We start from the raw sequence: 24,193 nt of genomic DNA on the forward strand, positions 1-24,193 counted from the left end.
TCTTCAGTACTTGAGGTTAGTTTAGCATTATCTATATAAAGGAAAATTGGTAACCTGGATTTTATCAAAATGAAGAGCTTTTACTATGTAACATAGTGTTAACAGGACAGAATGGTAGACACACACCTATAATGCCAGCATTTGGGGGCTAGAGGCAGAGATGTCAGGAGTCCACGGTTATCCTTGGTTTCATAACCAATCCAAGGACAGTTAGTGCTACATGAAACTCTAATACACACCCACAGGGGAAAACAATAAAACAAAACCCCCAAGAGGCTGGGCTTGGTGATGGCTCAGTAGTTAAAAGCCCTTGCTCTTGCAGAGGACCCAGTTCAGTTCACAGAAGCCACACCCACACGGTGGCTCACAACCACCTGTAACTTCAGTTTCAGGAGACCTAAAGCTCTCTCTTCTGACCTCTGTGGATACCAGGCATTCACACAGTTGCATATACAGAAATACAGGCAAAACAGTTACACGTAAGATAAATCTTTATAAAAAAAATTTTTTTTTTAAAAGTTGGGCATGGTGGTGCACACTTTTAAACCCAGCATTAAATCCCACAAGCAGATCTCTGTGAGTTCGAAATCAGCCTATTCTACAGAGCAAGTCGCAATACAGTCACTCAGGGCTACGTAGAGACCCTGTCTCTAAGAAAAGAAAAACAAGCAAACTGACATACCAGCAGATCTATGGTCACAGCAATACAATCTAGGGGGCTTGATTGGTTTCCTTTTCCAGTTAAAGAATGAAAAGGAGTTGGCAGAGTGGATAATTACCATACCATTTATATATGGGAATTTGACTGACGGCAAATCTCATTTCAAATTAATGGGGAAGAGGCAGGTAGATCCTTGTGAGTTTGAAGGCAGCCTGGTCTACAGAGTTAGTTCCAGGACAGCCAAAGCTACATAGAAAGACTCTTCCCCTGCAAAACCAAACCAGGATTCTTTAAAAGTCAGTAGGAAAAGACAAATTAATAGAAAAAAAATGGTCTTAAGAATATATACAAGGGGCCAAAGTGATGGCATAGTGGGTACAGGCACATGCTACCAATCCTGATGACCGGAGTTCATCTCTTAGGGATCCACATGGTGAATGGAGAAAACTCCTGAATGTTGTCTCTGACCTCCACATGTATGTCATGGCACAGACTCATGTGCTCACACAAAACTTAAATATGCATGCATATTTGGGACTATACATTCCTAAATGTGTATTTGTTCAAGGTCAGTGGTGATCTGGAAGGAAAAAGAGAAATACTATTTCACACCCATTTACGTCAAGGTGCTAAACTTTCAAAGTCTGCAGATGAGGTTTTGTGTTTTTTTTTTTTTTTCCCCAAGAAAGAAAAGAATTAAACTTGTGTAACACTAGTTGTTTATTCCAGCATCAGGAACAGCGGCTGCGAGAGAACTGGATCTTGGCTACTCAGTCCAAGCTGTCTAGGAGGCAGCAGCAGCAAAGCGCGGCCCAGCATGCGGCCAGGACTGCCTGACACCCGGCATCCGTGTTCGTCTTCCTTTCCCGTTCCAAAATGTACACTGGGAAGGGGGCAGGCGGGGGAAGAGAGAGACTAGTTAAGAAGGGGCTTGGAGCAGTGGTGGTCTGGCAGCACTTACCACACTGTGAAACTTAAAAACACACACACACACACACACACACACACACACACACACACACACGAGACTGTCGGCTCTACCAGGGCAGGCCGGGGCCACTCCAGTGCCTGGCACACACCAGAAGTTGGCAGACCACTGTTTCCAGTCACCTCACTTTCTTAAGTTAGGAAACCCCACCCAGCACCTCATTTGATACTGTCCAATTTACAACAAAAATTGAACGAGTGAGCCAGCTTACAGCCCTTGTCCTCAGCCTGGTGTGGGCGGCACCGGAGAAGCCGTGCCCACTCTCATTTAATCCTCACAACCATGTTTACCACATGGTAACATTTCATACACCTTCATAGTGTGTGTGTAGTCATCGAGGAGACCGCGTAGGGAAGAGCTACAACTATTAGGATAAGGAAAAAAATCAGTATCAAGAATTTACTTTAGAGTCCAATCAGCTAAAGTAAGGCAGAGCATATACCAGAATAGGGAGAGAATACTAGCTATTAAAGAGAGCTAGGTAGGTCTTTATATGGCCAATAAAGTAAGCAAGGAAGGAATATAGTAATGTTTTATAGTACTTATATGGAAAGTGTTATCCATGTTCCTGAGATACTATGAGAACTTAAGTGACAGAGTGTGGGGGAAGAGTAGAGGTTTTTACTTTACATTTTCCACTTTTCTTACATCTATTTGATTTAAGCCACACTCAAAGGTACTTTTCTACCTAAAAAGGAGAGAAGGAAGCAGCTCCAGCAGGAAGGTACCAGTCTGATTTTGGCTGCCTTGAAGCCCTCATGTCCTCTCAGCAAGCTCTGGCCATGCTGCTCACTGCCCAGCACTAACTGCCTCAGTGGCCCTGACCTGGCCTGCTTCCCCAGTCACTTTCATAAACTCTAAGTCCCACTCAGCCCAGCTCCACCCAATCTATGCTCCCCTTGAAGCCATACCGGCAGCCTCTGGTCCCTGCTCCCATCTGCTCAATAAGCCTGGATTCTAGTCAGCCTCCTCTCAGAAAGTGCTGCCTATGGGCCCTGAGTGAATGCAGGCAGCAGAAGCCAGATCCAATTACTGACCCAGGAGAGACCAGGGGGAGGAGGAAGAAAATAGAGAGGGGAGAAGGCCATCATCAAAGGAGAAGGACCATAAGCATGTGGCCAGGACAGGCTGATGGAACAGAGGCAGCCCATGTGAGACTCAAATGGCAACTAACAAGGGGCATATGGTTTGCATACAGGTGAGAACAGCATAGATCCTGCCCAGTCTAGGCTTAGAGCTTCTGAATAAAACATCAGGTTTCTGTGTTATGTGGGCTAGCTGGAATAAATAATTCCTTTACAGTCCCCTATATGCCATGTCCCAAACATGCTAAGGTTTCTGCTGAACCCTGCTCCCTCCCCAAAGTGGCACTCAAAGTTACTAACACATAACCCCAGCCTCACCTTCTTTGGCTTTTTCTAGGGAGCTGAAAACTCAGCTGATCTGGGTCATGGAGGAAGAGGGCACAGGAAGAAGTGAACATCTGGAAGGATTCCAGGTCCTGGATCCCCTTTCTCTGCTCACCACAATACAGCCTTATGTTCTTCTCACATCCTAAGCAGAGTCCCTGCATCTCACCTCCAGTTAGGCTGCTCTGCACTGCTGCTGGCCTGACTCTTCAGGGGTACACTATCAGGACAGAGCCTGCTCAGTTTCCATCCACCAACACTGAGGACATGAATATCTGCTGCAAAAACTTCCTTTTGCCATTTCTTCTAGGTGGCCCTCCAACATCTGGAACACTAGGATACAGAACTGAAGCCTCCAGGCCAGCACAGCTGCCTGCATCTCCCAGACACAGCCTTCATAACTGCCATCACTGGGCCCAAGCACAGGAGGCGCTATGCATTACAGGTAGCCAGCATATTGTGATCCAATTTTATGAAGAAAGAAACTGCTTCAGATAGAGTCTGGTTTTGTCCAGTGTCAGCTGTCAGTGTTTCCTCCCATCTCCCAGCTAATCTGCAGCACCTTCTCACTGTCCCAAACTTAACCCACCAGCCAATCATGCATTTGTTCAATAACACCTAGGTTCCCTGTCACAGCACTTTTTCCTTTACTGCTTGAACTATTCAGACTCCATGGATGCTATGGGTGTGTAGGGCCTCAGATACCTCCAAGCCAAATGCCCTTCCTTAAACTTGTAAAACTTTTATATGACCTCTGCCCCCAAGGCAGGCTGCTTAGCAGCGTGACAGGAGTATATAGCACTTAGAGTTTGCAGCAATCGTAGAAAGCATTACCAATGCCCCCTCTTCAAAAGAGTAAGGGAACCTAACTCCGGGCACATGTGCACTGTAAAAGCAAGTACTGGGCTGTGAACAAGCCAAATAGAAGTATGAATTTCATGTGTAAAATTCTGTTTCCAGCACTAAGGACTATATTTGGTAGTGTGGAAGTCTGAAGAATTCTGGTGTCTGAAAGCTGGGTGGCAGGAACTGCTCTGAGGCAGCCAGTGTTTATATCAGAAATTAAAGGCAAAGTCTGCCAGGCCAGCATCCAGCATGGCGCTCAGCTACGCCTGGCAACGTGTGCATTACCATACCCTCAAGTGGCTCACACTAGCCCTGTGAATGTAGAGGACATAAAAGTGTCTGACCGATGTCTCACCCTGCAGTATGCAAAAAGGCAGTCTCCTAACTATGTTCTCAAGATGCCTCTGTCTCCCTCTCTCTGCCCTTCTCCTTACCTCAGGAACCTGAGGTACAGCTGGAAGTAGTAAGCAGAGTAGGGGTGAAGGGGGTGGCAGGTTCTGCCAGGACTCTGCTAATGGAAGCTCAGATAAAACAGAAGGGACCCTTCCTATCTGACAACTGTATATAGACAGATATGACATTCTATTATTGAGTTTTGTTCCACAGTCCTTGGCTCCTAACTCCTGCCCAGAGGTAAGCCACAGAAACCAGGACTCCTGTTCCCTAAATCAGGTTCACAGAAATACTAACCCTTCCCCACCTCTGTGTTGGAACTGGCTACTAAGAATGAACTCCCTTAAGGGCTGGGCATGGTTATACCTTTAATTCCAGCAGTTGTGAGTTCAATGCCAGCCTGGTCTACAAAATGAGTTCCAGGACAGTCAAAGCTATATAGTGAGGCCCTGTCGCAATAAACAAACAAACAAAAACCAAAGTAAAACAAAGGTAAATTCTCTGGCTTATCTTGAAGTAGGTCAGACATTCTTCCTTATTCCCTAAGGGTCCTGCCCAATAGCCCTGGAGGGAGGAATGCCACACTGACAAGCCATGCTGGTTTTCCTGCTCTATTTATGTCCTAAAGAGTCCAGTGGTTTTCAACCTGTGGGTTGCGACTGATTCCTTGGTGGTCAAATGACTCTTTCACAGGGGTCAATTAAGACCATGGAAAAACACGATATATTTACAATTCATAACTAGCAAAATTACAATTATGAAGTAGCAATGAAAATAATGTTATGGTTGGTAGTCACCACAAAATGAAGAACTGTATTAAAACATCACAGCATTAGGTCACTACTTTAGTCCAATCATGGATGCCTGTGCAGCGTCTCCATAAATCATTCCAAAGGGCAGAGTTTGGGGCCTCTGGACAGCCCTAAACTGAAGGCAGTTCCTGGAAATGTCAGACCTGGAGAGGGCAAAATACGATTTTCTGCACTCTCACGGTCTACATCACTTTACCCATGTCTTTTGTACTGGCTTTTATAATGAACTAGCAAACATAAGTTCCCTGAGCCACTCAAGCAAACAAATGAACTGGAGGAGGGGTCATGGGAACTCATGTAAGCAGCAAGTTGACTGGAGTTACAGGCAGAGCAGTAGAGACAGAAACTGGCATGTAGATGGAGGAGCACATGTAGAGACAGCTTTCAGCCTACAGGATCTGATGCCATTCTGGGTGGACACTTGAGAAGTGGCTCAGACAACTCCCAGGCTGGTTTCTGGTGCTACAGAACCAGATGCTTGCTGCTTTGATTAGGAGACTCCCCAAGCTACTGTTTGAGGTCATAGAAGTCTTTTGTATTGATGGGTAATAAGGGGATAAGAGGATGTGCACAAGGGGGCACTTTGGTTTTCCTGAGCATCCTAAAGGGATGTTGTGTTGTTTCTGTCAACCTGACACAAGCTGAAGTCATCTGGGAAGAGGGATTCCATCAGTTGAGGAATTTATTCGCTTGGAATGTAAACAAGTCTGTGGGACATTTTCTTTATTGATGGTTGATGGGAGAGGGGAGCACCCAGACCATGTGTGGGTAGTGCTATTCCTGGTCAGGTGGTCCTTGAATGTATAGGAAGTCGGGCTGAGCAAGAACTAGAGACTGAGGTAACAGGATCGGTATCCCTTTAGGGGCTCTACTAGAGTTCCTAACTTAGCTTCCCTCAGTGATAGATTGTGATCCAAATGTATAAGATAGATAAGCCCTTTCTTCTCCCTAGGTTGCATTTGGTTATGGTCTTTATCGCACCAGTAGAAAGCACATGAGGACAGATGTCCTCAATCCAGGTCATAAACCTCAAGTCATCATGTCTCAGTTTTGTTGGGAGTGCTATGTTCAGAATTTTAGAATAGCAATTTAATAAAATGTATCAAATTGAATTTAGATATGCAATCATCTACTTCCTAGCCAAGTAACCTTGGGTAGTTAGCGATCTCTCTTAGCCTCGATTTCCTCTGTCATAAAAGAGGGGTAATATTGGTGATCTGCAACCCAGAAAGTTGTTGGGAAAATTAAAAGACAGTGCATCATTAGAGCAGCGTTAGCTCACTGTGACTCACTCAGTAAACAAACTGAACTAGTACTGTTAGCCACGTGAATATGAGTTTTCAGGCAGGGGCCCTCCTGATCAAATGAGGAATGGTCTTGTTGTGTAGCCCAGACTAGCCTCAAACTCTCAATCCCCTGGCCTCAAGACTCCCAAATGCTGAGATGACAGTCATGTGCCACCATGCCAGACAAAAGTAGGCTTCTTATAGGCAGATCTAGTAAGAAGACTAAGAAGGACTCCCTTGGACTCTAGGGAGAAGCTTCTGAAATAGGCAGGAGGTCAGTCAGTAGGCAAAGCCACATGCTGTTCTAGAAGCAAAGGACAGTTCCTGTGTGGGGAGGGACTGCCACTATGCAGGAAGAGAAAATGAAACCAGAGCTGGTGGACTGCGAAGAGAATGGAGGAACCTTGGGTTGGAGACAGCCTTGAAATCAGGCTTTTGCCTATGTATCTTCCCTTGCCCCAATGCACACACAGCCCTACATAATTCCTGTCATTTTTCCTTTGGCTTCAACATAATTGGAGTCTAGGTCACACTTTAAGGAAGTCCAATGCTTAGAAGCCCAGCAAGGTCCAGGTAGAGTACTTCTAAGAGCAGTGGAGGGAGGGGGTCTTACATACTGAACCCGAAACTCGGAAAGCGTTGATAGGGAGGCATCAGGACAATAGCCCAGGAACACAGACATAGGGACAGCCAGACAGGTCCATGCCCAATAGAAATATGCCTCTCCCAGTGAAGGCCTGGCTATCCTGGGCACCCAGACAGGAACTCTGCTCCTCCCATGGGTTTCATCTGCACCTGCCTAGACCACCTGCGATGTCTCAGTCTCCCAAAGATCCACCTGTGAGCAAGCACGCCCATCCACCTCCAGGAACTGGTCTGGCTGCATATCTGTTGAACAAGCCTTCTTTTTCCTTTCCTTGTCAAAGGCATACATACCCTGTAGGGCTCAGGGAAGTCAGCTCCCAAACCACCAGCCTGGCTCATCAGCTGCTTCCTCCCAAGGTGACGTCAGAGACTCAGTCCAAGGTTGGATCGCTTTGTGAAAATATCATCCTGACCCTCTGCTCCCATGAAACCTCTGATCCTGAGAGTTATCTGCTTGTCTTCTATAGGATTCAGAACAAACTTAAGAGAACAGCAGAGCACAAAATCCAGGCCACAGTCCTGAAGGTCCCTTATCTAGCTCAAGCCGGCCTGATGCCCCTCCTCTCCCTAGTTAATCCCTGCTCCTAACTTGGATGTCCTTGTTCCTCTCAGAATTGATATTGGTGCTTTGTAGTAAATGCCCAAAGATGAAACTGTCTTGTGAACAAAATAACACTTGATTATTCTTCCTGTCTCAGCAACCATGTGCCAGAGTCGTTGAAAAAGATGCCTGAGAAAAGTCAGAAGCATCCTCCTCTGCTTTGCCCCACCCAATTTTGACAGCTCCTTGGCGGAGCTTCTGTACCTTCTCCAGACCATCAAGGCTCTTTCAGGCAAGCACACTCTCACTTGTAAGCATGCAAAACCAGCCTTATCAGCTGAGCTCTGAGGCAGAGACAAGTCAATATTCGGATGAGAAAGGACTGACTCCAGGCCAGTCCAAGCTGCACAACACACCGGCAAGAACAGAGTGAGCTGGAGTAACACAGGCTACAGCTGGTGATACTTTTCTTTTTCTGAGTTTCTTGTTTACACACTGGCCCCATAAGACCTGAGATCCAGGGAACGGTTCCAGGAACATGGGCCAGCAGGATCTCTGCTCTATTCACATGGGCTGCATGGCCCACAATCTAGGTCTTTACTGTGTCTGTGGCTATGCAGAAGAAATCTGAGTGGCTCATCTATGGTCTAGAGTTTCTAATTAACTAAGAAAACACCAATGACCATTCAGACCTCAGCTTCACACAACCAGACATCTCCACTTTCAGCAGTGATGCCAGATAAATACAGAGAGACCCAGGCTCAGGAAGCCTTCCTGTTCTATACACAACAGCTGCAGCTATATAAAGCCTACTCTCAAGCAGGTGTGTCATTAGCCGGTGCAACCAGTTGGGTGGCAATTCCCAATGGCAAGGAACTTCACAAGTGGACCATTTTCCTAGGGAATATCTACATGTAATTCCACTTACGTTCTACAAGAACCAGATGAAACAAAAGCAGATTATCAAAGCCAACAAACAGACACTGATGGGCCTCTACAAAGCTGCTACAAGTCCTTAGGCTTCAGCAGCTCAAGGTTTCAAGTCTCAAAATGGAGTCATTTCTAGCGACAAGCCCCCACCCCACCCCCCAAACCAGCAGGCTTCTATTTAGCCCAAGGATACTCCTGCAGTTACAAGGAAACTAACCAATTCAAGAGCTCTTAGTGGAAAGTGACATGTAAAAATGCAGCTGCAGCCTGTTATGAAAGCCGATCAAATATCAAAATGCAGTGTGATATGGAGATGCCCACTCAGGGCACGCTGCAGTCTAAACTCGGAAGATGAGTAGAGCTGACTTTTGGTCTCCAATCAAGCCCTTAGTGGAGAAAGGTAATTAATTCATCAGCAACTAATCTTTAAAGACATCTTGCTTGAATGCAAGGGCATGAACAAATATTAAATACCAATGATCATTATTCACACTATTTGAAATGATGTACAATGGCTGAAAGGTGAATTCAACTCAATATCTACCAATGAATGAATAAACTAAATGTGGAATATATCTTCAATGGAGTATTACCCAGCCTCAAAAAGGAAGAAAAAAGTGGATAAATGCTAAAGACACACCACATGAAATCAGCCAGTCACAGAAGGGCAGATACTGTGATTATTATGATTCCATTTATCTGAAATAGAGACCAGTCAAATCCACAGGCAGAAAGAAGAGTGGGGTTGTCAGGGGCAGGGCGAAGGGGGGCATGGGGATCTGCTATTCAGGTGCCAAATTTCAGTTTGGGAAGAAAAGACGGAACAACATTGTGAGTGCAGCTAACACTGAAGAGCGCTGTCCTTAGATACGGTCAGAAGAGCAGACTTTATGTTATGAATATTTAACTACATATATCCTTCAAGGATCCTGAGGGATATCAAAATAACCTTCAGGCTCCTTCTGATTCATGAGGCTTCCAGGGCTCGTCAACATTCAGGGCATCACAGCTTAGTTTACAGCAGCAAATCTTTAAGCTGGTGGCACAGGGACATTCTGTTCCAGCAGCAGCTTCAATTCTCCTTAGCCTGGACTCCCATCAGCCAGAGGCGTCACAGTTACCAGAACCCAAGTCTGCTCTGCCCTGGCGTCTGCCGGCTCTCCTGGCCCATGGACTCCAAGACTGCTCCCTCAGAGCACCTCTCCCACCCAGGGCTCCAGGAGAAATCAGCTGTGGTGGTTCCTCAGTCTCCCACCTCAATGCTGCTTGCTCACTTCTTTTTTCCTGACACAGCCAACCCTGGAGGAGAGTCCAGAAAAAAGAGACTATCTAACTCAGGGAGCTCGCAGAACAGAAAGTAGAAATGAGAAAGCTGCACACCAGCACGTGCTAGAATAGGGAGAACCAACTAGGTACAGTTACCAACCAATAGGTAACACAACTGAAACTCAGTATCAGGACAGGGTCCCCCTGTCGTGAGCTACGAGAGAGCTATGGCAGATGGAGGTCTGTCCTGCATCACTGTTGACTGGCCCTGGTGACGGACTGGAGATGCACCTCCATAGTAGAGTTTGCCCAGCCTCTAATGTAGGTGGCCCTGAAAATAAAACTGTCACAGTGATTTTAGAGAGCTAATCAGAAGTCAGGGAAACTGTTGCTTTTGGGGGGTTAGTACTAGAATTATAGGAAAAGGGGAAATGGAGTTACTGTGAGGGGAGCCAGCTCTTTGGAACCTGCCCAAATGCGCAGAATCAACAAGGAGGAAGCTGCTGTCTCTTACCTGCTCAAGACCAGGCACAGAAAGGCACAGGTAGCCGTTATCAGCAATGTCAGCCTGACTCATATGCAGTGCCAGCCCCATGAGCCTCATTCAAACAGTATCTGCCACATTCTCCGGGAGAGCAAACACTGCCATATCATTTCTACTGAATGCAAAGCATGTTTTATCTTAGGTATACAGACCACAACTGGCTTCTACCCGGAACAGATTTCTAGGTTACTAATTAACAGCTCCCACAGATGTATTTATGCAAAAACACTCCAGGCTGTTTTCTTCCTTGACCAACAGACATAATTATATGACAGTAAAAATAGCTGTTTTCTCCTGAGTGCATTTAGAGCCCTGAACCCAGTGAGTTCTGAGGTCAAGAATGAGACAGGAAGGCATTGTCACTGAATGTGGTGACATGGCACAGCCCTCACTGGGAAGAACTGACTAGCCCATGTCTCCCCTCTGGGTACAGAGCACATTGTTTAGAGTTAGAGGATAAGGTTATCCTTGCACATCTAGAAAGAGTGAGGTGCCCTGTTGGTCACAAATTCTGTTTTTCTAACTATGACAAGCCAACATCCACCTGAAGGTCAATGCCAAAGCGTCCTGAAAACCACTCTCTTACTCACACAGACACACTTATTTGTTAAAAGAAAGGCCAGAGGTTTCCCAGTGGAGAAAGGGAGGTGGGGGTGGGGGGCACAGACTTCGTGCCCGGGACTCTGTTAGCCTGGGAAACAGAGCCAACACTTAGAGAAACACCTTTCTCCCATGATCAACGCTCAGTCTGGCCAGCTTGTTACTAAGGCATTCAAAAGATCCACTACCATCACATTGCCGCTGAAACAGGCAATAAAACGCTGAAATAAAATCTTTTTAATAAAAGGGTTTGGCCCTGGAGGTAAAGCGTGCACATTTGGAGCCTTGGCTCTGTCAGGAAGGCTCCAAGGCACATTTGATTTTCCCAAACCACTAAGGAGAGTTCAGCTGCCCAAGGCAGAGTGGGTTTATTTATAGTGCCACCATTTAGAGAAACTGGAGACAGAACAGAAGCACTCTCTGAGAACTCTGGAAGTCCACCATACCACACTCTCACACTCTTGGACAGTCTGCAACATTCCACCATCTAGCTACCTGTGCATAAGCAGACCAGTATCTCACCTGGCAACTAGCCCTATCAAGGAACACAGTGCAGAGAAAGGAGATGGCGTAGTCCAGGCATCCTCCACCCACCCTCAAGGTCATTCTTAAAGCAACAGTTTCTCCCAGCTTTAGTTTCCCCATCTGTAAGATGTATCCGTTTTCTCACTGAATTAATACACACAGGCTGGTGTCTGGTATGCAACAAGTATTCAGTGTACACCAGCAGCTATTGCTACTCCCCAGACAGACACCTAAAGAAAGCAAGGCAGATCTCCCTGGGGCTGAAATACTTGGAACCACTATGGCATTACATAAGGTTGGTAGAGCCTATACACACTCCTATATAATTAACCAAGGCGTTTCTGAAGAACCAAGAGACAAGGGAATGGGTAAAAGAGGTATCAGTGCCTGTGGCTGGGTCCAGAGGCATCAGGAGTGCTGATTATAAAACTCATAACCACACAGTCATCCTTACCACTTATACCCACAGTACCAGAAGGCTGGAGCTAGCTGACATCAGGAACCCTGTAGTGCCCCTACCCTGATCACTCATGACGAAAGGGGGCAATGATCTTATTTAGGAATCCCCTTTGAGCCGGGCGGTGGTGGCACATGTCTTCAATCCCAGCACTTGGGAGGCAGAGGCAGGCGGATTTCTGAGTTCGAGGCCAGCCTGGTCTACAGAGTGAGTTCCAGGACAGCCCGGGCTACACAGAGAAACCCTGTCTCGAAAAACCAAAAACAAAACAAAAAATCAGGACTCCCCCTTTGATGTTCAAGAAAAGCTAAGCTCTGGTGAGCTCCCAGCATCTAGTTTTACCTGGATAAAACTGTTCAGGACTTCAATGGCATTTATCACTCTTTGCCTATAACCTGCCATAGGGAATTCAGTAGGCCTAACACACAGAAGACACCAAATGAATAAATGAGTAAGCAATTTGTTTTATGCTTACAATTGCCACTAGAATACCTATTCAAGTCTCACTTGAAAGCAAGCTGCAGTTTATAGATTTAGCTAGCTGTTCTCTGAAGAACTGTAAATATTAGTAAAAGCAACAAAATCAACCGGCCCCAAGTACTAAAAGAAGATAGTTAATCATAAAACTTTTCTTTGAGACAGGGTCTCATTATATAATCCAAGCTAGGCTCAAACTCACAACCCCCTGCTTTAGCCTCTGGAATGTTGAGACAGCAGGCATGTGTCACCACAATTCCTGTCGTTCCTCCTGTCTCAGCTCAAAAGCTGCAAACAAGATCTGGGCATACCCCGAACTTCTCAAAAGGGGCTGGTGGCACTCTCGGCGTCAGGACCATCACTGTAGACCAAGAGACAGAGGAAGCAGATGGAGCTGCTGAGCAGGCGGCCAGGGCGAGCAGGCCTTGAACCACACAACACCTTTCCACAGGGGACTTTCTGGACTTTTTCTTCAGTTCTATGGTCCTAGAATATCCTTCCCACAGCCCTGGGAAATTCATGGCTACTCAAAGGCTGACAGACGGTCCTGGACAGGATTTTTTGGGAGATTCTAGTAAGGGAAAGAAACTGAGATCCATAAATGACCTAAGATAAGCATGGTACGTGATACTAGCAAAAAAAAGAATCATTCTGTCCATTTCATTTAAGAGCTCACAAATATCTTTTGAGGTGGCTGTTTGTTTGTTGGGTGTCACTATGTAGTATTGGCTATCCTAAAACTCACTATCACTAGGTAGACCAGGGTGGCCTCTTAACTCAAAGGTCTGCCTGCCTTTGCTTCCCAAGTGCCCAAGTGGGAGGACTAAAGGCCAGTGCTACGAGGCCTGGCCTTACCGTGTCTGGTCTTCATAATTCAATCTTAGACGGCTTCTGGTGGGCAAGTGCTTGAGTTAGTAGTGTGGCTCAGTGGCAGGGTATTCCCTTCAATACCTGGGTTCTATCCTCAAAATTCATAGAGAATCTAGATACTATTAAAAATTAAATAAAGACCTAAGAGATTCTACCTCCAAAAAAAGTATAAATAAAAGGCATAAAAATCTTTTCTAGGCTGTTCCTATGGTCTCTCTGGGAAAGGGTGTCTTAGTTAAAGGAAACAAGGACTGATGCCTAGGATCCCAAAAAGAAACCTGGGCTATATCCCAAGAAGAGGAGCTTATGAAAAAGAAAATGTGCAATCTATTCTTCCCTCTTGCTTCGGAAAGGTAATGTCTAAAATGCTAAGAGAGAGTCAGGATCCTCCCTAGGAGGGGGATCTTTTCCAATCAGTATCCTGGTCTAAGTATATAAGCCAACTCCTCCAGCAGGGAAGGAAAAAGAAGGGAATACAATTGGCCTTTCAAAACTCAAGGGTTACAGCCTTGACAGCATAGAGTAGCCGGGCTTCCTGGTGCAAGCTGGTAAGACTGTCCCTAAGAGTTGATAGGAAAGTATTTCCTGGAGAGGAGACCTACTTTTCTAGGGAGCCAAGGCAAGACAAGAGGATAAGAGCAGTAGCCTGAATATTGTCAGGGTCTAGTCACTGCTTCTGTGGACTCCGGGTTCTTGCCAGCTTCTCAGCTTAGTGCAGCAGGAGGTAGGCCGCTTCAGTGCTGTATGGCCAAGGCCCAGCTCTTACAGATACAAGTACACTAGATTTAGGCTTTGCTTAATATACTTGGCATAGTCCATTTAAGTTAAATGCAAGTCCCTTACCCTCTCTGTGGCTCAGTTTCTTTTACTGAAAAATGACTACAAAAAGCACCAACCTCTTAGGACTATTAGAAAGCTCATATGAGATAATCCTTGAAAAGCAATCAGTACATAGCACAAAACAGAAGAAAAGTATGGCTGTTAGTCTATTATTCTATTTCTATATTAGTCAAGGACTAAAAGGCAAAGCAATCTTTTTATAGTGCTTTGAGAAATAGGGGGTGGGTTAAAGTGCTCTCTATGGAAGCATGAGGGAGGACATTAATTCAGAGCCCCAAAACCCACATAGAAAACTAGTCATGGAGGTTCATGCCCATAACCCTAGCCCTTGGGGACAGTGGTGAACTGCCAGACACCAGGGACTTGCTGGCCAGCCAGTCTGGCAGAAACAGTGAACTGCAGGTTCAGGAAGAGATCCTGAAAAAGTAGAGAACAATTGGGGAAGACAACCCAATATCGACATCATAGGTCAGGCATAGATTAGACTGGGTGGAGGAAAACACAGTGTAGAGTCAACAGAGTGAGGCATCAGCATGCTGGTCACAGGCCCTACCACTGACCCAACCCAAGCTCTACCATTACCTGATTCAAGAAGATACAACTGGGTAACTTTAAACGTTATTTTAAATGATTTATTTTTACTATTTTTATTTATGTGTATGTGTGTGTATCTGTGTATGAGTGTGTGCATGTGAGTGCAGAGGCCCATGGACACTAGAGGCACTTGGTGTCTCTCAAACTAGAGTTAAGGGAGATTGAAAGCCACCACATATGGGTGCTGGGAATGGAGTTCAGCCCTTCAGAAGGGCAATACTTGCTTTTAACCACTGAGCCATCTCCCCATAAAATTATTTTTTAAGTGGCCAGGTTTCTTGGTATAAGAACCTAGGTCTAACCAGAGGCAGAAACTCTGACTGTTAAGAGAGCCAACTAAGCTGGGCTTTGGAAGAAACCAGCTCTTCTGTCACGAGTGAGTCTGGATTTGGCCTTCACATAGCCACTGTCTGCAAGGCTGAGTCCTCACTCAGTAGTGCAGACACCAATCCTTAGGGTTTTCTTTGTCATTAGCCTAATGATAATCAATCATCCTGTGGCAATTTCCAAATTTTAGATTGTCTTAACTCTGGACAACCACAACAATGGTAGATGTAGACTTAAAAGGGTACCGTTTCCTGGGTAGCCAGTTCTCCTGAAAGTGACTTCCATAAAAACCCAAGAGAGACTTCAGTGGTAAAGAGGTTTTCCTCAGGTTTCCAGGATGGCTAACCACACTGGCCACTGGGAGGATGGTGCTAGGTGGCTTTGGGCACTGTGCCACATGAATGAGCAGCTGGTGTATCAAGAGGCACATTGCCCTGTGCAACCTCTGGAGCCTAAGTCCTTGCAGTACAGCCAATGCCTTATTACTATTCAGAAATAACTACATAGGGGTCACCGTGAATGCCCCCATAACTAATGACTTGAAGCACTGGTCTTACTCAGGAGCGTGAAGCTTGCAAAGAAATTCAAACGGTGAGTGCTCAGCTGGTCTTTCTGAGACTGCCCTACTCCATCCCACCCCTAGCTTAAACTTCCTTAGCTGCCTCTCATACAGAGCAGTGTTTTCTGTGACTTGTTTTCCTTGCCCACCAAACCAGTGTCTTCATTGTTCCTACTCCGTGAAAAGTGAAGCATGCATGCGCATTTTGTTTCAAAATGAGGTAGAGTGATATTTGAGCAGAAAATCCAGGCTGTATATGAATAAAGGGGGGCTAAGAATTCAATGACAAACTTGTCTCAACAACCCAGCCTGCTTTCAGCCAGCAGGCACTGGATATACCCACCAGCCAGCCAAGGAAAGGGAATATGCATTAACTAGTTGTGTTTTCACACCCCATTATTTCTAAGTGCTGGGCAAGCCAAGCCAGCTCTTCAAAAAAGAAACACAGAGAGATGCATCTGCCTCTGCCTCCCAAGTGCTGAGCTGAAAGGCGAGCACCAGCATGCTTGACTAAACTGCCTTAATATCACCAACAGGTCCATGAGACTTAGCTCAGTTACCAAGGAGACCACCCTTAAAGTGCTGGACCTAGTTGATGCTAAGTCCCTGAGAGACTCCTAAAGGCCATTCTCACTTGACTTTGGGATGTTGTCCGCTGAGTGTCACAACAGAGAATTCATCCACAAGTCCTTCTACAACTAATAGTGTATGCTGTTGCTAATGCTGTAGTTAAAGGCTACTGAAACCAGATAGACGTGGTTCACATCAGGTTCAGCTAGCTGCTGTTGCAACAGAACATAGGAAAGTCGTTTTATTTTCTCTCTCCCGGGGACTGCTGGTTGGGTTAAGGAAGATAATGGTCACAAAGCACATAAATAAGGTCTGATGAGACACAGCAACATCTGTGACCGCCCTGAATTATGAGATGCATATAGCTGGCTGCAAGAATGGTGGTTCCAAGGTTATAAACGTTTTAACCTTTTTAAATGTTTGTGTGGGGATGGGTGGACAACCTTGAGGGAGTTAGCTTCACCACGTGGTCTGGGGCTCAAACTCAGGCCGTCAGGCTTGGTGGTAAGCACATCTACTCACTGAACCATCTCCCCCATAATTTTTTTTTTAACTTGTGCATGGGAGACCACATGATACATGGAAGCAAATTAGGCTTTTGACCTGAGTGACCACAGCAAGACCTTCTACTGTCTATAAGTTCCTAGTCTCACATGGATATTACATTACCATGTATCCTGGAAGACTGTTAAGAAATCAGAAATTACTGGGGCAGTGGTAGTGCACCCCTTTAATCCCAGCACTCAGGAGGTAGAGGCAGGTAAATCTCTGAGTTCCAGGCCAGCCTTGTCTACCGAGTGAGTTCCAGGACAGCCAGAACTATACAGAGAAACCCCATTTTTAAAAAAAGAAAGGAAAGGAAAGGAAATCAAAAATTAATCCATGAACCAGAACCAGGGACTGCAGTAAGTGCTCAGTAAAGTGGCTGTTGCCAAGGAGCTCAGGCTCCAGATACAGACTGCTGGGTCTGAATCTCAGCTTTACTGGCTCTTTGCTGCCCAGGGATATGCTGGCCCTTACACTTCTACTTATCTATATAGCAGCGATAACAAGAAAGCTTACCTCAGAGAGTTGTTCTAAGGACTAAATGAGTTAGCATATAAAAGTGCCCTACATACGTAACTAGTTGGCAAATATTTGCTCTATTATTCAGATAGTATTTATTCTTTAACAAAAGAACTGCTGAATATTTAATATTAAAAAGTAAAACCACTGGCCGGAAAATTTTTGTTCTAATGGCTTTAATAGAGGAACTGGTAACATCCAGTTTTCTAACCCTAAACTGCATAGAAATAAAGCCTGTCCAGTCCAGAAGCTCTACATAGTTCCAAGTTCTGAAACCACCTTTCCCAGCAGGCCAGCAGATCTCATCCTGTGTTTTTCAGGAGCTGACAAAGCTGGTTAGGAAGGTCTTTTACTTCTCTGGACTCAAAGGCAATGATCCACTTAAAGTTTTAATAACTTAGACGCTACAGCAGTGGTTCTCAAGGGAAGGTGCTATGGACCCTTCGAGAACATTTGGTAAGAGCTGGAAGTGTAACTAAAGGGCATCTGCTGCAGCTAACACAGAGGGACACTGCTGTGCACCCTACAGTGCCGCAGGAAAACACCCATAAAAGATTTCTGGTAGCTGGCGATGGTGGCGCACGCCTTTAATCCCAGCACTTGGGAGGCAGAGTTAGGTGGATTTCTGAGTTCGAGGCCAACCTGGTCTACAGAGTGAGCTCCAGGACAGCCAGGACTACACAGAGAAACCCTGTCTCAAAAAACCAAAAAAAAAAAAAAAAAAAAAAAAAAGATTTCTGGTAGATGGGTTAATAATACGGAGAAATCCTGCCCTACAGGGAGTTGTTTGTAACAAATACACAATGGTGTCCACAATATAATAGCAGTGTCAGCCAGATACAAAGGACATGGTATGTGAGCAACAACTGCCCAGGAAATACCATAAAAGTGAATGGAGATGCTGAAGTATCTGGATTATAAATGGGACTTCTTAAAGTCCTGAGACTATTATTAGCATTTTCTGAGCCAGAGGTTCATTCAGCCAGTTCACATTCCTCAGACATTTGTGACTGCTGGTGTCCTAACAATGCCAGGCTCCCACCATGCTGTAAACACTTTGCTCTAGTCCCAGACCAAAAGTGAACAGGGTAAGGGAGGGAAAGTACTCAGTCTTCTCTGCAAAATCAAGCTGGGTTTAACAATTTGAAAAGGCTCTTCCAGTTTCACTCTGTGCTGTCCTACATCTTTCTAAATTGTTTCTCTCTCTCTCTCTCTCTCTCTCTCTCTCTCTCTCTCTCTCTCTCTCTCTCTCTCGTGTGTGTGTGTGTGTGTGTGTGTGTGTTTGAGCTGTCTTCAAACAGTGTGCGTGCTTCTGCCTGCCTCTGCCTCTGCCTCTCTGCCTCTGCCTCTCTGCCTCTGCCTCTCTGCCTCTGCCTCTCTGCCTCTGCCTCTCTGCCCCTCTCTGCCCCTCTCTGCCCCTCTCTGGCCTCTGGCCTCTGGCCTCTGGCCTCTGCCTCTGCCTCTCTGGTGCTGAGATGAAAGGCGTGAACCACCACACCCAGCTAACATTCCACAATCACTTTCAAATAGTTTCTGGGGGAACCCAATGGTCAGTCAAATTGGACAAGATCTATCATGCTGCTTTTAGATTAGAGAAAAGAATTCTATAAGTAAAGGCAATGCTATAAAATTCTGAATGAAGACAACAGAGTGAAGGACAGAAACTTAACCCCAACATGGAGATGGGCACAGCCATGTTAAAGACCAATGCTACTGAGAAATGCCAAGCCTTCCCCATCCCCAGCTCAGAATTGGCAACGGCCTTTCTCTGGTCCAAGTGTGAATATTTAGGAAAACTGAACAGTAAGCACAAAAAAACTGGCAACTGAGGCTACTTCCTCTCAGATGCTTACCAAGACTAGCTAACCCCTCCTGCTGTGCTGTATATAATAATGTCACTGAAGTTGCAGGTTGTGTGGCAGTTGGTGCCACTCTATTTGAGTGTACATAGCCCATTTGACTCCAGCATTCTGTATGTATGACTGTCCTTTCTTCATTCCTTTGATGCTTCAGTCTGGATAGGAACAAAAGAAGTCACAGAGACCACCTGTATCCAGCTAGTCAGAAAGAAGTGAAGAATGTCTCAAGCAATACAGAGGAGGTGGCACTTGCAAGAGATGAGTAGGAAAAAGTGCCTTGTAAGACCTGGGAACAAAAACTGAGCCGGAAGCAGGACAGACCAGGACAGGTCTCAGGCCTTCTGAATCCTGGCCATCGTCGTCGTCGTCTTCGTCGTCGTCATCATCATCATCATCATTTTTGGTTTTTCGAGACAGGGTTTCTCTGTGTAGCCCTGGCTGTCCTGAAACTCACTCTGTAGACCAGGCTGGCCTGGAACTCAGAAATCCGCCTGCCTCTGCCTCCCAAGTGCTGGGATTAAAGGTGTGTGTGTGCCACCACTGCCCAGCCCCTGGTCATTATTTTAAGAAAAAGAAATCTATACTGTGGGTGAAGCCTCCACCTTAGGAGGGCAACAGAATACTGCAGGGAGGAAGGAGAGGGCTTCCTTCCACACTGAGGATCAGCAAGTTTCTCTGGGACAGAGGAAGTTTCTGAGTTGACCATGAGTATGAACTGAAGTGAGCATCCTTAAGAAGGATCACAAACCCTGGGAAGATCACATAAGCAACCTATCTTCTTCCAGATGAGAAGCCAGAACAGTCCGTCCTGGTGGCCACCAAGAGTTTCATGCCACCATTCCAGCAAGAGTATGTGTCCAGGTCCACATGCAGGGTCAAGAACCACAAGCATCTCACACCTGTGGCATGCCCAGATACCATTTTACAGAGATGCTGTCCAGGCCTGTCTAAGACCCAGGGGAGCTGGGCAGTGGTGGCTCATGCCTTTGATCCCAGCACTGAGGAGGCAGAGTTGGAGGATCTCTATGAGTTCAAGGCCAGCCTGGTCTACAGAGTGAGTTCTAGGACAGCCAGGGCTACACAATGAAACTCTGCCTCAAAAGATAAATTAAAAAATAAATAAGCAGAAGACCCAGGGGGAAGTTTCCCAAAGGATTTTTAGAACATCCAAATGAATGTTCCAGGATAGGAGTTAAGAGCTAGAAAGGCAGGGGCTGGAGATGGTTCAGTATATAAGAGAATACACTGCTCTTCCTGAGGACCTGAGTTCAATTCCAAGCATATCAGGTAGCTTACAACTGCCCGTGACCCCAGCTCCTGAGAGATCTGACACCTCTAACCTCTGTAGGCACTTGCATTCATGTGCACACATCACCACCACCACCACCGCCGCCACCCCCTGCCATATATGTAATTAAGATAACAAAAATAAATCTTTTTAAAAAAAGAAAAAAGAGACAATAGGGACTAGTTTTGAGTATTATACAAAGGACCAAGGGAGGAAGAAGCAATCAGGAGGAGGAAGAAGAAGAGGAAGAGGAGGAAGAGGAAGAAGAGAGTACAGAAAGCCTCTTCCAGACTTCTACACAGTAGGGATGTGACCAAGGGAAGAATTTTAAGGAGACTGAACAGGATAAACTAAGGAGGGTATTTTGCACATCAACCAAGTCTTGCTATTGAGGAACAGGACAGGGTGAAGTCAAAGGCGGAGGAGGAAGCAGCACTGGAGGCACAAGGCACACCAAGTGCAGTCACAGTCAGATCTGGAGTAGGAAGGCAGCAATGGAGTAAGCAGAGTTAAAGCAGCTGGTGCCTATCCTGGAGTGGGTGGGGGCAGCCGAGGCAGTGACTGCAGAGAGCAGGCTCTAAGCCAAACACCACTATCAGATGGCAGCTCTGCCCCCTGCTAGCTCACATCTTGAACAAACCAGCTTCTTTACTAGTCTCCATCTTCTACAGGTTTAACTGTCATGATAAAGGCTATGCATGTAATGCCCAGCACTAGGGCTGACTTGTGACAGTGACCCAGTAAGTTCTATTCCAGAAACACTGGAAGAAAAGGGAAGGCCTGAGAGAGAGCTGCACAAATCACCCTGAGGGGACACTGAGGGCTACTCAATCAGTGCTCAGAATTCAGTGGTGCCTGTAACAATGGTGCCTGCAGCATATGATGGCACATGTTTTTAGGGCATCCTAATCTACATAGTGGGGAAAGGAGCAGCCAATGCCAGGGAGGGAAACAGGTAGACAAACAGGGACACTAGGGGCTAGTTTGAGTACTGTATACAAAAGACCAAGGGAGGAAGAAGTAATTGGAAGACCTTTCTAAGCTAGGTAACAGATAAGCAAGACCAAAGGACAGTAAGGCGGTCAAAGCCTGGGGGATGGGAACAACCTGTGCCAAGGGCCTGTAGTGAGTCCTGGCAGGGGCCCAGGACGACCCTAGAAGAGCAGAGCAAGCTGCAGGCTGTGAGGTGAGAGAGTGGCAGTGGCCAGCTCACATAGGGCCATGCTGGGTACCCTGCAAGGACTCTGGTTTTCACCTGAGTAAAATGGAAGCTCTTAGGGGTCTGGGTAGGAAATACATAACAGGGGTACAAGCACAAGGAGGGGGACCAGCTACCGGTTACGGTGACAGGTGAGATGCCAGCAGGCCTTGCACGGCAATCAGGACTGAGCCTTAGCAGCCGGTCTGCTCTCCTCTGCAGCACCTGCTCTCCCTACTTCTGTCCATCTTCAGTGACAAAAAGTTGCCACTGATGTGTCATAAGCTGTGCAAATAGCATTCCTCTATTTTTACCATGGACCTAGAACCCCGTTTTTATAGGATAGGAAGCTGTCATCCACAGAACTGAATACATAAGTGCTACTTAGAGTACTAAATCAATGTGGGTTTTGGTGGTTTCAGTGTCCTGGCCAAAGTGGGGGGAGGGAGAGAAAGGAAGGGAGGGAAGGTAGGAGGAGGGAGGGAGGGAGGGAGAAGCACCAGACTGTCCATGCTGGAGAGGCTTCTCAGAGAACAAAACTGCATGATCAAAGTTTTAGAGTTTCTGATGAAGGAAGGCAGAGAGGCTTACACAATCCAGGTTGCAGTCCCACACGGGCCAGTTATCCAGAGAAGTCAGAAATACTGCATCTCCATCCCTTCTATCCTCACAGAATGATCAAAGCAGTGAGATATCAAGAATGGAGCACAGAAAGAGAAGCATGGGTCTCCATCACTTCCCCTCAGTTCTGACGCCATTATTACTAGCCAAGAGTAATCAAGTCCTGAAAAAGTACTCCCACTCCTTCCTTCAGATTACAAAGAACAAAAATGGGGTCAATGGGAGGCTCCCAACTTAGAAACCTAATTCTAAGGCCAACTGGGCTTTGTAGTTCCACATGGGCATCCCAAAGGACAGTGCCGTAAGTAGAATTCATATTAAATCAGTATATTGCCAGATACCATAGTCCTGTCCTAGAACACTATGTATAAAACCAGGTCTTGTGGCTAAAAAGCAAGGAAAGGATATCAAAGAGAGAGTGGGGAGGGACCCAAATAACAAATTCACAACCATTTTCTGAAGCACTTCCACCCAATACATATGTACATGCATGTCAGTCCTACGTGCATATACATATATATGTATACCATGTACTCAGCACTGTTCTAAAAGAGACAGAAGAGAAGAAACTGCCTTTATGAGATTTCCAAGAGGTGGCAGAGCACAAAGACCAGGGATGCTAAGAAACATGCCTGGAAACTGGGTATAGTGGCAAATGCCTTTAATCCTGGCACTTGGGAAGCAGAGGCAGGTGGACTCTGTGAATTCAAAGCCAGCCAGGGCTACATAGTAAGACCCTGTCTCAAAGAAAAAGGGGGGGAGAGGTGATTGGGAGAAAAAGGAGGAACAGGAAGAAGAGGAGGAAGAGAAGAAGAAAGAGGAAGAGAAAACTACTAGTCTATTATAGTTACTAGATAATTTTATTCTTTGAGTTGTGAGGGATAGATAAAAAGGTGAAATAATATCTTCCTTTGGTGGGTATTTCAGAATTTCTGGCAAATCTGTGCTGGATCTCTTTAGCAGAGCCCAAGGAGATAATGTGCTTAGCTTGAAATCAGAGCTCTCTCGTGCCAGGCAGTGGTGGCGCATGCTGTTAATCCCAGCACTTGGGAGGCAGAGGCAGGTGGATTTCTGAGTTCAAGACCAGTCTGGTCTACTGAGTGAGTTCCAGGACAGCCAGAGCTACACAGAGAAACCCTGTCAAAAAAAAACAACAACAACAAAAAAAAAAAAACAAAACAAAACAAAAAAAAAAAAACCACAAGAAATCAGAGCTCTCTGTCTTAAGTCAACACCCGTGGCTCTTAGCCTAGAATTATGCCTCACACCAGTAAGCTCAATCGGGAGGAGGCTAGTCTTGGCTACAAAGTAAGACCCTGTCTTAACACAACCAAACTCACCCAAATGAAAGAGCTCACTGATCCTAGCAGATCACTGAGGGTTTTGTGGCATCAGTTTCTCTAAAAAAGAGGAAATTGGCTTAGTAAGAAAAATATGAAAAGATACATGGGTCCATCTGAAACTCAGATGCACTCAGTAATGGCTGCCTAGCATGCCTGGGGGAGGAGTCCGAAGCAGAATCCATGCATAGCAGGAGTATGGATAACAAATCAGTGACGTCTGCTGTGGCCTGGCTCTGCTGCTATGATTAACCTGGAGTCTTCATCTCTCAGGCTGATGTACCTAAGTGGGAGCCATTTTAACTTGGGGAAGGTATTAAAATCCCTTTTTATTCTTTCTGACAGTTTACAAAACTTTCCTTAAAGACCAATTACTTATTTTCTCTGTGGCCTTGGCAGGCCTTGAATGTGATCCTCCTATCTCAACTTCTCAAGTAGCCAGGATGACAGACAAGTCTGGCACCTGTTTTCTGATACAAGAAGAGAGGGATACAATTATGTTTAATCTTTTGCTCTTAACCGTTTCCACTATTGTATGTTCATAAGAATCTAGAATTATTACTTAGGATGTCTCACTGTATAGGAATTCACCTGCCACTACTAGAACTGTTTCCAAAGACTTTCCATGTATGTGGCATTTTACAAAGTGATGCCACCATCTTACAAAGGAGGGAAGTCCATT

The 24,193-nt window shown here is 45.8% G+C and overlaps 1 long non-coding RNA gene and 1 other non-coding gene across 2 annotated transcripts in view; both read right to left on the bottom strand.

The window, feature by feature from the left end:
• Positions 1-24,193, bottom strand: part of LOC117719530 (uncharacterized) — a 54,705-nt gene that overhangs the window by 8,852 nt on the left and 21,660 nt on the right. The window lies entirely within an intron of this gene.
• Positions 1,364-23,774, bottom strand: LOC143434345 (uncharacterized). The gene is made up of 2 exons (XR_013103785.1): positions 23,512-23,774; positions 1,364-1,544 (listed from the first exon to the last, which is right to left on the bottom strand). It is a non-coding gene; the product is annotated as an uncharacterized LOC143434345 (long non-coding RNA).

Source organism: Arvicanthis niloticus, chromosome 14 (assembly GCF_011762505.2).
Source record: "Arvicanthis niloticus isolate mArvNil1 chromosome 14, mArvNil1.pat.X, whole genome shotgun sequence".
Lineage (NCBI taxonomy): Eukaryota > Metazoa > Chordata > Mammalia > Rodentia > Muridae > Arvicanthis > Arvicanthis niloticus.